The 11,445-nt window shown below is 36.4% G+C and overlaps 1 protein-coding gene and 2 long non-coding RNA genes across 8 annotated transcripts in view; 2 read left to right on the top strand and 1 right to left on the bottom strand.

The window, feature by feature from the left end:
- Positions 1-6,584, top strand: part of LOC145934113 (uncharacterized) — a 36,363-nt gene extending 29,779 nt beyond the window's left edge. Inside the window, exon 4 of the long non-coding RNA XR_014424993.1 lies at positions 6,394-6,584. This is a non-coding gene — a long non-coding RNA (uncharacterized LOC145934113). The remainder of the gene's footprint in view (positions 1-6,393) is intronic.
- The window catches only part of Pxb (putative Hedgehog signaling attenuator pxb), a 499,142-nt gene that overhangs the window by 28,293 nt on the left and 459,404 nt on the right, over positions 1-11,445 (bottom strand). The gene's annotated exons all lie outside the window — the stretch shown is intronic.
- Positions 6,682-11,445, top strand: part of LOC145934114 (uncharacterized) — a 162,933-nt gene continuing 158,169 nt past the window's right edge. Inside the window, exon 1 of the long non-coding RNA XR_014424994.1 lies at positions 6,682-6,725. This is a non-coding gene — a long non-coding RNA (uncharacterized LOC145934114). The remainder of the gene's footprint in view (positions 6,726-11,445) is intronic.

The raw sequence follows: 11,445 nt of genomic DNA, 5'->3' as shown, positions 1-11,445 counted from the left end.
GTTTCGATTCATAGCATCTATCTCTCTCCGTAATGGTTTAATCAAATTGCGCACTATACATGTTTTAGGAATAAAAAACAATTTGTATCTTTTCATAAAAAAAAAATTATTTTTTCTCGAGGCTATATGCATCAGGTATTCTCTTGCTTCGACAGTTGCAGAGATTCGGACACTTGCAACATCGGAAGTTAAATTCGGTCATTTGGTACAATTCTATACGTCGTATCTGGTTTCATTCGAAACACCATCTCGGAAAGCTCATAGCGAATTCCTCAAGTTGGACGAGCGTTGGATGTTGATATTCTACTTTGCTCTCATCTCCTATATTCCCCCCTCTCATTTCCTCTCCTCTCGTCCTAGCCGCCGACCAGTCCCCGTCGACACACCAGATTAGTTGGGAGCTCGTTGCAATTGTTTGTACAGGCGGGTGCTTTGCTGTGGGCGCACTCGAGAGCTTTCCTCGGTGTAAACTTTAATGAATTGAGCACTGCGTTTCCCTATCAGCGTCGTTTTACGTATATATGGGGTATTCCGCAATCCCGTTGTGCTTTCTGTCGATTTATTATATTCTTTGATCATTGCGCGATCGATATTTTTTATCAACGAAATTATCGAGTAGGCAATCATCGAGTTAGGCAATTAGCGGAAGAATTTACGAAAGAATTAGCGAAAAAAATTCTCTCGATTTTTTAGGTTTTCAGGAATGTTAATAGATAATAATTTCGACAGAAATTTAGTCGTCGCTGTATTCGATATTAATGAGCAAGAAATATTCGATGATTCTGAGACACCCGATATAACGGTGGCTCTTCGCTGCATTCATCATCTCCAACGCGAATTAACATATGCTCGACGAGCGCGCATAATAACGCGGTCGTGATTACTACTTGGTCTATATCCGCGCGATTGTACAAATATACGTATGTAATATGTACATAAATTGGCTCATCCTCTCACTTTGAATTAGCATTGCATCTTGCACGGAATGCGGACGATTTAATTTTGAATTGCACTGATCTAATATTGGACAGACACGTTTACATCGTTAAATCATGTTATAAATCATTCAGTGTAGAAAGATTGTTCATTTTGTGTGAAGAGAGAATAGTTGGAGAAAAATCTATTTTAAGATTCCATTAAACACGTTTTTCAACTTTCTGCGAAAAATTAGCCTTCCGCATTTAATTCTGAAATTTTTAAAAGTGGACATAAAGGTACGATTTAATAATTCTTTAATAAAATGATAAAAATTTTCATTTTATATTATTAATTTGGGAAAATATAAATTAAGTTACACAAATATTGAATAAATAATGTTCATATTAAATAGTTGATGTTCTTTAACGTTGGTTTTCTAAAGAAATGAGATACCCCATTTATTATTGATTTAAGAAAATCGATTCAACATTTAAAAACCTCGGAAAAGGCAAATATATATATAATAAATATAATATAACTATTAAAATGAGAGGCTCTAGTAATAAATAATATACTAAAAGAGGGCTAATTGAGAGCCAAGCGTGGTAATTAGTACGCTGATGTGTTCTATTAAAATAATTTTATTTGTTGTACGTTTCGGTCCTCATTTTTGAACCATCTTCAGCATGTGAGTAAAATCTAAACAAAGTTCTAGACAATACAGTGGCCCATCGCGACCAAAATCCGCATCTTATTCCAGTAAGAAGAGATCGAACATCTCCACTTACTAAGCACATGTACCGAAGGGAACACGATGATCGAACCTGGTCGCGATGGGCCACTGTATTGTCTAGAACTTTGTTTAGATTTTACTCACATGCTGAAGATGGTTCAAAAATGAGGACCGAAACGTACAACAAATAAAATTATTTTAATAGAACACATCAGCGTACTAATTACCACGCTTGGCTCTCAATTAGCCCTCTTTTAGTAAAATATAATATATATAATTTATCATGCTTCTAAGAATTTCACAATTTAAAATAAAGAGTTGTCAAAAGATGGATTCATTTCACACACATACACATTGATTTGTAATTTAATATTTCTGCATCGCGCAACACTTAAAAAAAAAGATTTAAACATTTTAAGATAAAATGAGAAGTAACATACATTTTCTCTTCATATATACTCTACATATTCTATATATATATATTCTCTATTTCAAATAAAATATGTCTAACAATTCTCGAGCGTGAGCTGCGAAATTTCGCGCGCTGAAGAATATGAAAGAGTGTAATACATCGCACATCTCTGACCTGTGTCCATCATGGTTCACAGTCGTCTCCTCGACTATGTTCGTTAATCGCGGCTCGCGCAGGTTAAAGCGTTTAAACTCGGCTCGTCCGACTGAGGGGATTCACTTATCCGAGAGGATTCGCGGTATAAACGCCGACTCTGACGAGGGTCCGCGAGCTCTGCCGACCGGAGATAATGACGCCGGAAACATACGGCCGCTGATCTCCGCCGCACTGTAGAGCTTCCACCTTTTTAAAGGGATTTCTTTGTCAACGGCGACGTGTCGTTGACGCTGCGTAGTCGTAAATCACGAGGGAGAAAATCGCGTACAATTTATTTAATTCGGTTAATTCGCCCCATAATATACTATTGTAAGTAATTAATAAATTATTGAGTAAGTAACTGTTGAGTAATTAATAAAAATGATAGGGTATATTCTCTCTCTGAGAAACTTTTAGAACATAAATTTTTAACGCTTTTTGAGTTTTTCTCAAGTCAGTAATAAATTAGGTGCTCGTGCAAACTTTTCTGTGAAAAATTAAGATAGAAAATATCAGCTGATTAATATAAATTGAAATATCATTTATATTTTTATTTGTATCTTGACAATTAATAATAACAATAATTGTAAAATCATATATTTATGTTCACTTAATAAAAATTCCGAATTCAATTTTAGAAAAATAAAGAATATATGACAACGTATTATGAAATCAAAACGGATTTCTTTCTCGTAATTATTTCCTTCGGCCATTCTCTTTCTAAAATATGAAATTGGAGATTAAATGTTAAGGACTTTTGCGATATCCTTCATCTCGTATCCTTCAATCGTGCAGACACTGACGGTATCTGCATGTATACGTTCATGTATATTCAAAGACCGGCGTGCCGCTCGACTCGCAAAGTAGTTTACCCTTCAAGTTTTAATTATCTAATTAACTCCGTCAGTTCGATAATATTTGCCCGTGTAATTAAACCGCAAGCTAAGGTTAACAACTCGCGGTGTACTTTCAGCAGTAGGTCGGAGTTGGGAAAAACGAAGAGATTCCAAAGTCTTCTAGCTGATAGGAGCGAGAGTGGGAGGATGAGGACGGTCCGTTGATGCGGAAGATAGAAAAAGGATAGTGTAAAAATGTAGACTGATCGATCATCGGTTCGCTGAGCGCGATTTCTGCTTCGTGAGACTGACTTTGCGTATAAAACGTCGCGCAAACAATATTCGTAAACAATTTCAGAACAGATTTGCTCGTACGAACTGTTAAATTTGCACAAAAATATATAGATTATTCAGTGATAAAAATGATACTTTACCACAATTTATGAAAATTTGATTTTTCAAAGTACATCTACATTTGTGGTCATATTATTACAAATTATTTTTTAAATCGAATTTAAGTAATTTATAAGAGTGGCATGTGCGTGTTTCGATGCGTTTTAATAAATATGGCAGCTTGGAATTATTTTCGATAAAGCATCCTCCCTCGTGCCTTTACATATTCCCAAATGGGACATTGATCGCATTTACACCCACCACGTCAATTCTTTCCCCCGCGCTTCGTCACAGTCATCGTAATGATTTTTCATTACGCTCGCTCGCGACTATTCGCGCCCCATCTTCCATTTCCTAATGGATTTCATTTAGTCATGATGATACGGGGAATGGTGATGTGTTCAAAATGCGACAGAGTAGAGGGAAAGTTCGGCTGGCAGGCGACGTGGATGTAGGATGCCTTTCCAGACGGTTTCATATACGTTCCATTGGTCCGACGAAAAAAAAGCGCAGAAAGAAATTACATCAAGCTATCTTTCACGAATCGGAGATTCTTGATCTCAGTCCTTGCGAGAGATCCCGAAAATAAAAATCTCGGGAAAGAGTTACTTCTCCGGATCATATTTTCTTTTTCTTTGAAAAGAGAGCACGAAAAAATATTCGGTTCTACAAAAAGATTCTTTATATATATAGATTCTTTAAAAATAACAGATCTTGCAAAAAAGAGGATAGCTATGAGTATTTTAACTTTAAATCTGTTCTGAGTCCGGACTCTGCACGACAGAAAGACGCAGGACAACGCGAGATGCTGTTCGGGATCTTCCTCGGGAAGGTGGAGTCGGGGGAGTACCAAAGTGAATTCGCTAAGCGTTGAATAGGTCATTTAAGTCGAGCTTTTAACTCGAGCTAATTAAATACCGTCCCCTCCCCTTCGTAGCTCGCTCCTGCGTTTTCGCAGACGTTTTTCCCTTCTCGTTTCCTCCGACTTTCCCGACTCTCGCATATCCTCGCAACGCAGCCGGTGCACGTGGCGATTGCATCGGTCTGCAGTACATTCGAATGCACCTTTGATATCGGCGCGGAAATAATACGACAAGTTCTAGAATGTCGATGGAACTGAGAGAGTGTTGAGCAGTATGAGCAGTTATGCCGAAAGCGTCAATAATTGTCAGAAAACTTTACTGATAGACGCTTCGATATTATTCTAATTATTTATTGGGTGTCAATACTTTTATTGCGTTACCGTATATACGTATTTTGACGCGTCTCTCTTTTTTTGTAGAAAATATATTAAGTCAACAATGTAGGCTCCCTGCATTGATAAATTACAAATTCAGAAGGAGGCTATGTGGAGCCACGCGTAGGGTGTAGGTACGCAAATACTAAAAACAAACTTGTTGGAATAACAAATTTATTAAACCGAAACGTTTAGGTTTAATAAATTTGTTATTCCAACAAGTTTGTTTTTAGTATTTGCGTACCTACACCCTACGCGTGGCTCCATATAGCCTCCTTCTGAATTTGTAAGAAAATATATTGTTAGATTATTTCGCGCGCATTTTTATTTTTACTAGAACAACACAAACGCGCGCTACGCGCGCGCCATTCTTCGATTTTATGTTGAAAAAATGATATTTAAAAAAAAACAATATAAAGTTTGTTTAAACTCGATTAATTTTTTTCACAGAAATTAGCTGATTAGAGCGTTAATGTGCTAATTAAATTTTAAAATAATAATATGTTAAAAAATTAAAATAGTAATATGTTGTAAATAATATGTTATAATATCTTATTCTCGATTAATATTTTTTGACAGAAATCAGCTGATAACTGTCAAAAATATTAATCGAGTTTAAAGTATTATATAACCTATTATTTAATACATATTATATTATTTTAATTTTTATAACATTATTTTAAAAATTAATTAGTAAATTAATGCTTTAATCAGCTGACGCTTTAATCATATATGTCATGTAGAGCTTCAATTAATTTTTTTTCAGTAGTAATATAATACATTAATCAGACGTTGTGATTGCTCGGTAGATACACTGACAAATTATCCAAATTAATTATTATACAACAAATTAATTATATAACAAATTAATTATTTTTTACAATAATCAAGCTTCAAATACACAAGACATCTCGAAAACATTTCTATGAGTACGAGAGAGAAAATATTATTGCGGAGAAAGAGACATTCTCTCTCTCAATGTCTCTTAATCAGCTGATTTTTCTGTCAAAAAATATTAATAAAATTTGCTAATTAAATATTCTAGCTTACCTATTTATATTTATATTGTGTATGTTATAATTTGCTAATTAAATTTTAAAATAATAATATGGTAAAAGTTATAAAATAGTAATACGTTGTAAATAATATGTTATAATACCTTATTCCCGATTAATATTTTTTCTTTCTAAAGCTACATCTTTTCGAACGAATCTCCTTCGAGTTTAATTAATTATTAATATTATTTAAGTCATGTATATAGTATCGCGCGCGCGTTATTAGAGTGAAGTTGCCGATGTTTGTAGCCGCGGCCATCGGCCATTACCGAAACGCCGCGAGTATCAGGCAGTTGGAGCTGCGTCCCGCTGTGATTAATTAGTAAGCATAATCGTTAAAAACAATTTCTAACCTTTGTATTGTAATATTTATCATTCGCATATCATAATTTCAACGTTAATATGTAGTCGTAATTGTTCGAAGCGCATATTTCGTGAAAAATTCGATGCAAAATCTCTTGCCAACATAACCCAACTTAATCTGTTTTCGCGCGCGCGAATGTGTTGCGATCCGTGGATATATCTATCGTTAATTCTAGCTTACATATTTATTGTGTATGTTATAATGCGAAATAAGATTATTCTAATATATGTATGTATTTTATTTGTTACAGATAGCATTGCGATACACAGTGCGATTCACGCGTCGTGTCGGGAGTGCCGTGTAAAGTTTCGCACATCGGGAGTGCCGTGTAAAATGTCGGACAATCGTAATTATTCGTATTTTCGCGAGTGTCGTGAGTGCTACCATAGACCAAGAGAGGAGGAGGAGGCCCGGGGAGGGATCGGGCGACGTCGGGGCAACTATGAGGTATGCAAAATAAAACATTTTTGCTAAACTGTTTATGAGATATTCGACACACACATATGTATATACAACATAATTTGAATATTTTGTTTTCAGATCAATGTGCTGTGTACTACAACTCCGCTATTGCACGTATCGGTGAGTGAGAAATTGTTTATTTTATAATATTTCTTTCTAATAGGGGTATATATATGTTGAAAATATTAAAATAGTAACATATGTTTTAAATAATATGTTATAATATCTTATCTGCGATTAATATTTTTTGACAAAAATCAGCTCTGATAATTGTCAAAAATATTAATCGAATTAAAAATATTATAACATCCTTTTCTAAAAAAGGCACGTTAAGTCGATTCTTGCAAATAGTGTTGCATCTTTTCCGATGCTGATTAACTGTTTCGATTCGCATTATGCGTTATATTCGTAGCATCGAGAGACTGTCATCGCGAGGGTTAGTAGTTTAACAGTTTGTTCAAAATAAAATAAAATAAAATAATATGTTTTAAATAATATGTTATAATATACTTTAAACTCAAATAATATTTTTGATAGTTATCAGCTGATTTCAGTCAAAAAATATTAATAAAGCGTTAATTTGCTAATTAAATTTTAAAATAATAATATGGTGAAAAATTAAAATAGTAATATGTTGTAAATATATATTGTATGCGCGATTAATATTTTTTGACAGAAATCAGCTGATAACTTAAAAATATTAATCGAGTTTAAAGTTTTATAAAATATTATTTAAAACATATTATCGTATTTAATTTTATTTTGAACAAACTGTCAAACTGCTAATCTTCGCGATGACAGTCTCTCGATGCTACGAATATAACGCACAACGCGAATCGAGGCAGCCAATCAGCATTGCGGAGAAGAGAACAATACTTGTGAGAATTGACTTAACGTGCCTTTTTTAGAAAGGGATTATTTTTTTATCTATATGTATCTTAATCATATTTATATCATTTTTATATTTTATTAAAGTTATAATCTCTAATTTTACTAATTTTATATATTTACATATAAAAAAATAAAATTACTATAATTAGAGATTATAACTTTATTATAATATATTTATTAGCACTATATGACAATTCTATAACAAGAATAATTTCATATTAAGTTTGAAATTCGCGACTAGCTCTTGTAAATTGTATTTTCAATAACGTTCACGTGTATCCTCGAAAAACGGCTGCGTTATATATTTCCTCACTTCTTATTATTCTCTACCGCAAGTACACATATAATGGCCTTATAATTTTGATGCGGTGCGCGGATCTGGGAACGATGCGGGGATATTTAGGAGCGGATTAGCGGGCCCTCGGCACACCGGAGGACCAGATCCGGCACTCGCACGTACGTGCACCGAAGGCTTGCATCGAGGTCGGTTATAAAGCTGGAGCAACTCCGAGACACTCGGATCCCAAAGTTTACGCGCGCGCACTCGAGTTTCTCATGAGCTTCTCGAAACTACAAATTTTGCATATCAACACCCGGTCGACTCGATAAACGACTTTCCACCCTTGTCCCGCCGCCCTCGAGCTCGCTTTGCTCGTCCTCGACAGCGTTTCACGTCTTCGAGTCCCGTTCTCCTATAGCTCGTATACCCGGAGCTCAGTTAGGGTTGCTTAAATTAAATGGGATATCGATCTATTTTTTTATACGTTCTACGTTATATTTCATAAATAACAATTGTGAATAATTAAAGAGAAATTTTTAACAATTTAATGAATTTTTAAAAAATATTTGTTTCGATAGGAATATATTATTGAATAACGAGTATTATAACTTGTAAAACTTTCATCTACATATGTCGATTTATTTTCTATCAAATTATTCGTCCGGATAATATTCTAATCACAAGTATCATTATTATTCGATGCTGCCTTTAAATCGATATACAACATCGCTTTTAATAACCGATAAACTAATACCGAAGCTAAATACTAAAATATCTCACAGTTATAGTAATATAATTTCATAAAATAATAAAGGGAATAAAGTATCGATGCTATCGTATATTACTATTTCTGAACGCGGTTTCGTTCGATAACTTCGATGCATGTAAAACCGAATTCATCTCGTATCTATACGCAGTGCGAAGAGGAGGATGGGAGAAGGAGGAGGGGGAGGAAGGGATATATTGTTTTGCCGCTATCGCGCCATAGGGATCAGCGGCACCCTTATCAGCGAGGTTTAGCATACAGCGAGCATTATTCCGGTTCAGTCATGCGGCAGCAGGGCAGCCCGGTTATCAGCGACGGCCCCGTCGAGATCCTCATCGATCCTTTCACCCCTTTCCCCCTCTCGTGCCACCGGGACGATAGCCCTTTCGCGGACGAGCCCTGCCCGAAACCCTTTATGACCCGCGACGGCCCCTCCCATCTCTTCTATACCGTCGGGGTTTACGATCGCGAATAAAAAATGATTTATTCTAGCGATACGCGCGAGCGGGATGCGCGCAAGTAGTTCTATGCCATTTCCGAGATATCTCTGGAAGCTTGGATGCTACTACATGGTAGTACAAAGCACGTGCCGGCAAACCGATATATTCTATATCGACTCTGAGAGCCGGCCGCCGCGTTTTCTTATTTAACGTTTAAGGGTGTACGTATATAGTAAGCGGAGCTAGGGGAGGAGGTTGATGCGCTTTTGATACGCTTCGGATGCTCGCGGTTCCGCGAGCCACGAAGCACATTTCACCTTACTATTAGAATGCGCATCTCATACGTGCCATCGTTTTTTTTTTCTTTTTTTTGAATTTCTCGAATGGAAAATAGATATCGCGCGCAGGAAATTCTTTCTCCATTTCTCTCTCTTTTATTCTTCTCCTCCCCCTTCTCCCCTCCCTCTCTCCCTCGAGAGAATGCATCGTTATTATGCAAATCGTGATTACAGAATCGTAACGAAAATTCGCTCGCGAGAGGCAAAGATGATTTTTCCGAGCGATTTTTAAGAACCGTGGAGCGGCGTGTGCGTGACGCGCGCTTAAAATATGCGGGTATTCCGGAAGGGGGAGAGTGCGATTGCACCCGCGGGGGTCGATCGATGGCCTTGCACCGGCGACCGCGCAAGAAGACAGAGGTGGACCTTTTTTACGAGCCGCAATTCTTTTTCCGGGGTAACGAGCATAAGGGTGCGGTTGACGGCGAAGATAGGCTCTTGCCTGCCAAAGCGATTTAACATTCGCTTCCTAGCGAGAACGAGCTGACTCAACGGAGGGGAGGGTCTATGTTTTAAGCACTGTAACAATAGCGTCCAGTGTTCTCCCTCAGGTCTGTTTCATCATCTTACCGATTTTTTATATATTTTTAATTATATTTTTAAATTTAATGAGATTATTTATACGCGCACAAAGGATGCGCAGTCTTGATTGCCGAATTTATCGTGTATAGTTCCGTTAAGAGATCATTTAATAGCTAAACAAATTGTCAGAACACAAAATAAGATACCTATAGGTTTAGTTAGCAGTCTTTTTGTAAAGATTCAAAATCTCTCTGCATACAAAAAAATATATAATATAATAATTTAACATAAAATAAAATATAAAAATAATATCAAATATAAAATTTAAAAAATTATAATATGATATAGTAGTAAAATCGCACGTTATGTCGTACAAAAAAAATTGAATCTAATTTGCAGCGAAATCACGAAACACGCAGCGTCAAATACTGCAAGGAATTTATTCGAAAACACGCATTTATTTATCCACAATTTAGGGGGAAACGATAATACGTTAGAGCAAAGGGATTTATATAAAAAGAATAGCAAGAAATACATATCCGTTTCGATGCGTATGCAAATTTTGTACGCGATTCTCAGGCAACGTAAGCGGTGGTAACAAATTCCGATTGTGGCGAAACACGCTGCTCCCTCCTCCGACAAGTCTACGCCAGATATGTTCACGGACAACTCTGCTGGCACGTTCGTAACCGATAACATGCGGTTTCGTCTGCAAATTTGTACTGTCCGGACGCGAGACCACCGCGAAAAACCGCCGCGGTCTAGTCGAGTTTCGCGTCGTCCGCTAACAATATAATTAATACGTTATCCATTGCCTAATCCGTCGCGACTCGATCGCGCAACGTTAACAGAAGGTTAACCAGAAATCCGCCCCCTTTCCTCCCCGCACTCCGCCGATTTCTCGCAATTGGAACAACAATTTAGCAGACGGAATTAGCAGGATAATCGAACTCTCTGGTGAAACGATAATTTAACGAAAAATACGGATACGAGGACGAGAAAATTAATAATTAATATCAATTTTAATAGTAGATTAACACGTATATTTCTTTTCGCGAGACTAAATGTCTTTAATATATTATAATTAAACTCTGGATTATACGGAAATTATATTACACGAGTATACAAAATCCATACATTCATATAAAGCATCAATAAACGTTCCGGCAAAAGCGATTTAATCGCGATTTTAATCCAAATCATTTATGAGAATAAAATGAGAATAGAGCGCGAATTTTATTTACATAAGCAAGTTTAAAACAATTTTGGAAATGCACTGGAATCGAGAATTGCCTACAGATTTCGCCGCGATGTAGTTTTGGTTGACCCGGAGTTTCCATTTGCGAGATATGTCAGGACGGGGAGATGTTAACAGCTACCCTGTAATACGTAAGTTACGCTCTGTAAAGCCGGCAATCTCGAGTCGGAAATCCGGCAAATATGTAACGCGGCATTAGCGGCAGTAATTTACAAAACTCCTTCGTCTCTGCACATTTGATTCCCAGCGGCGATGGCGGATTCAAAGGTAAGAACGAGGAGAGCTATAAAGACGATGTTTAATTCCACTTCGCGAGTGTTTCGATTAATTACCGTCATTGATTAT

The sequence above is a fragment of the Prenolepis imparis genome, unplaced genomic scaffold (assembly GCF_030444845.1).
Source record: "Prenolepis imparis isolate NDT839.2.m4 unplaced genomic scaffold, iyPreImpa1.0 SCAF_3, whole genome shotgun sequence".
Taxonomy (NCBI): Eukaryota; Metazoa; Arthropoda; class Insecta; order Hymenoptera; family Formicidae; genus Prenolepis; species Prenolepis imparis.
Note: the sequence above shows the minus strand (reverse complement) of the source record. Positions and strands in the feature narration are given on the sequence as shown.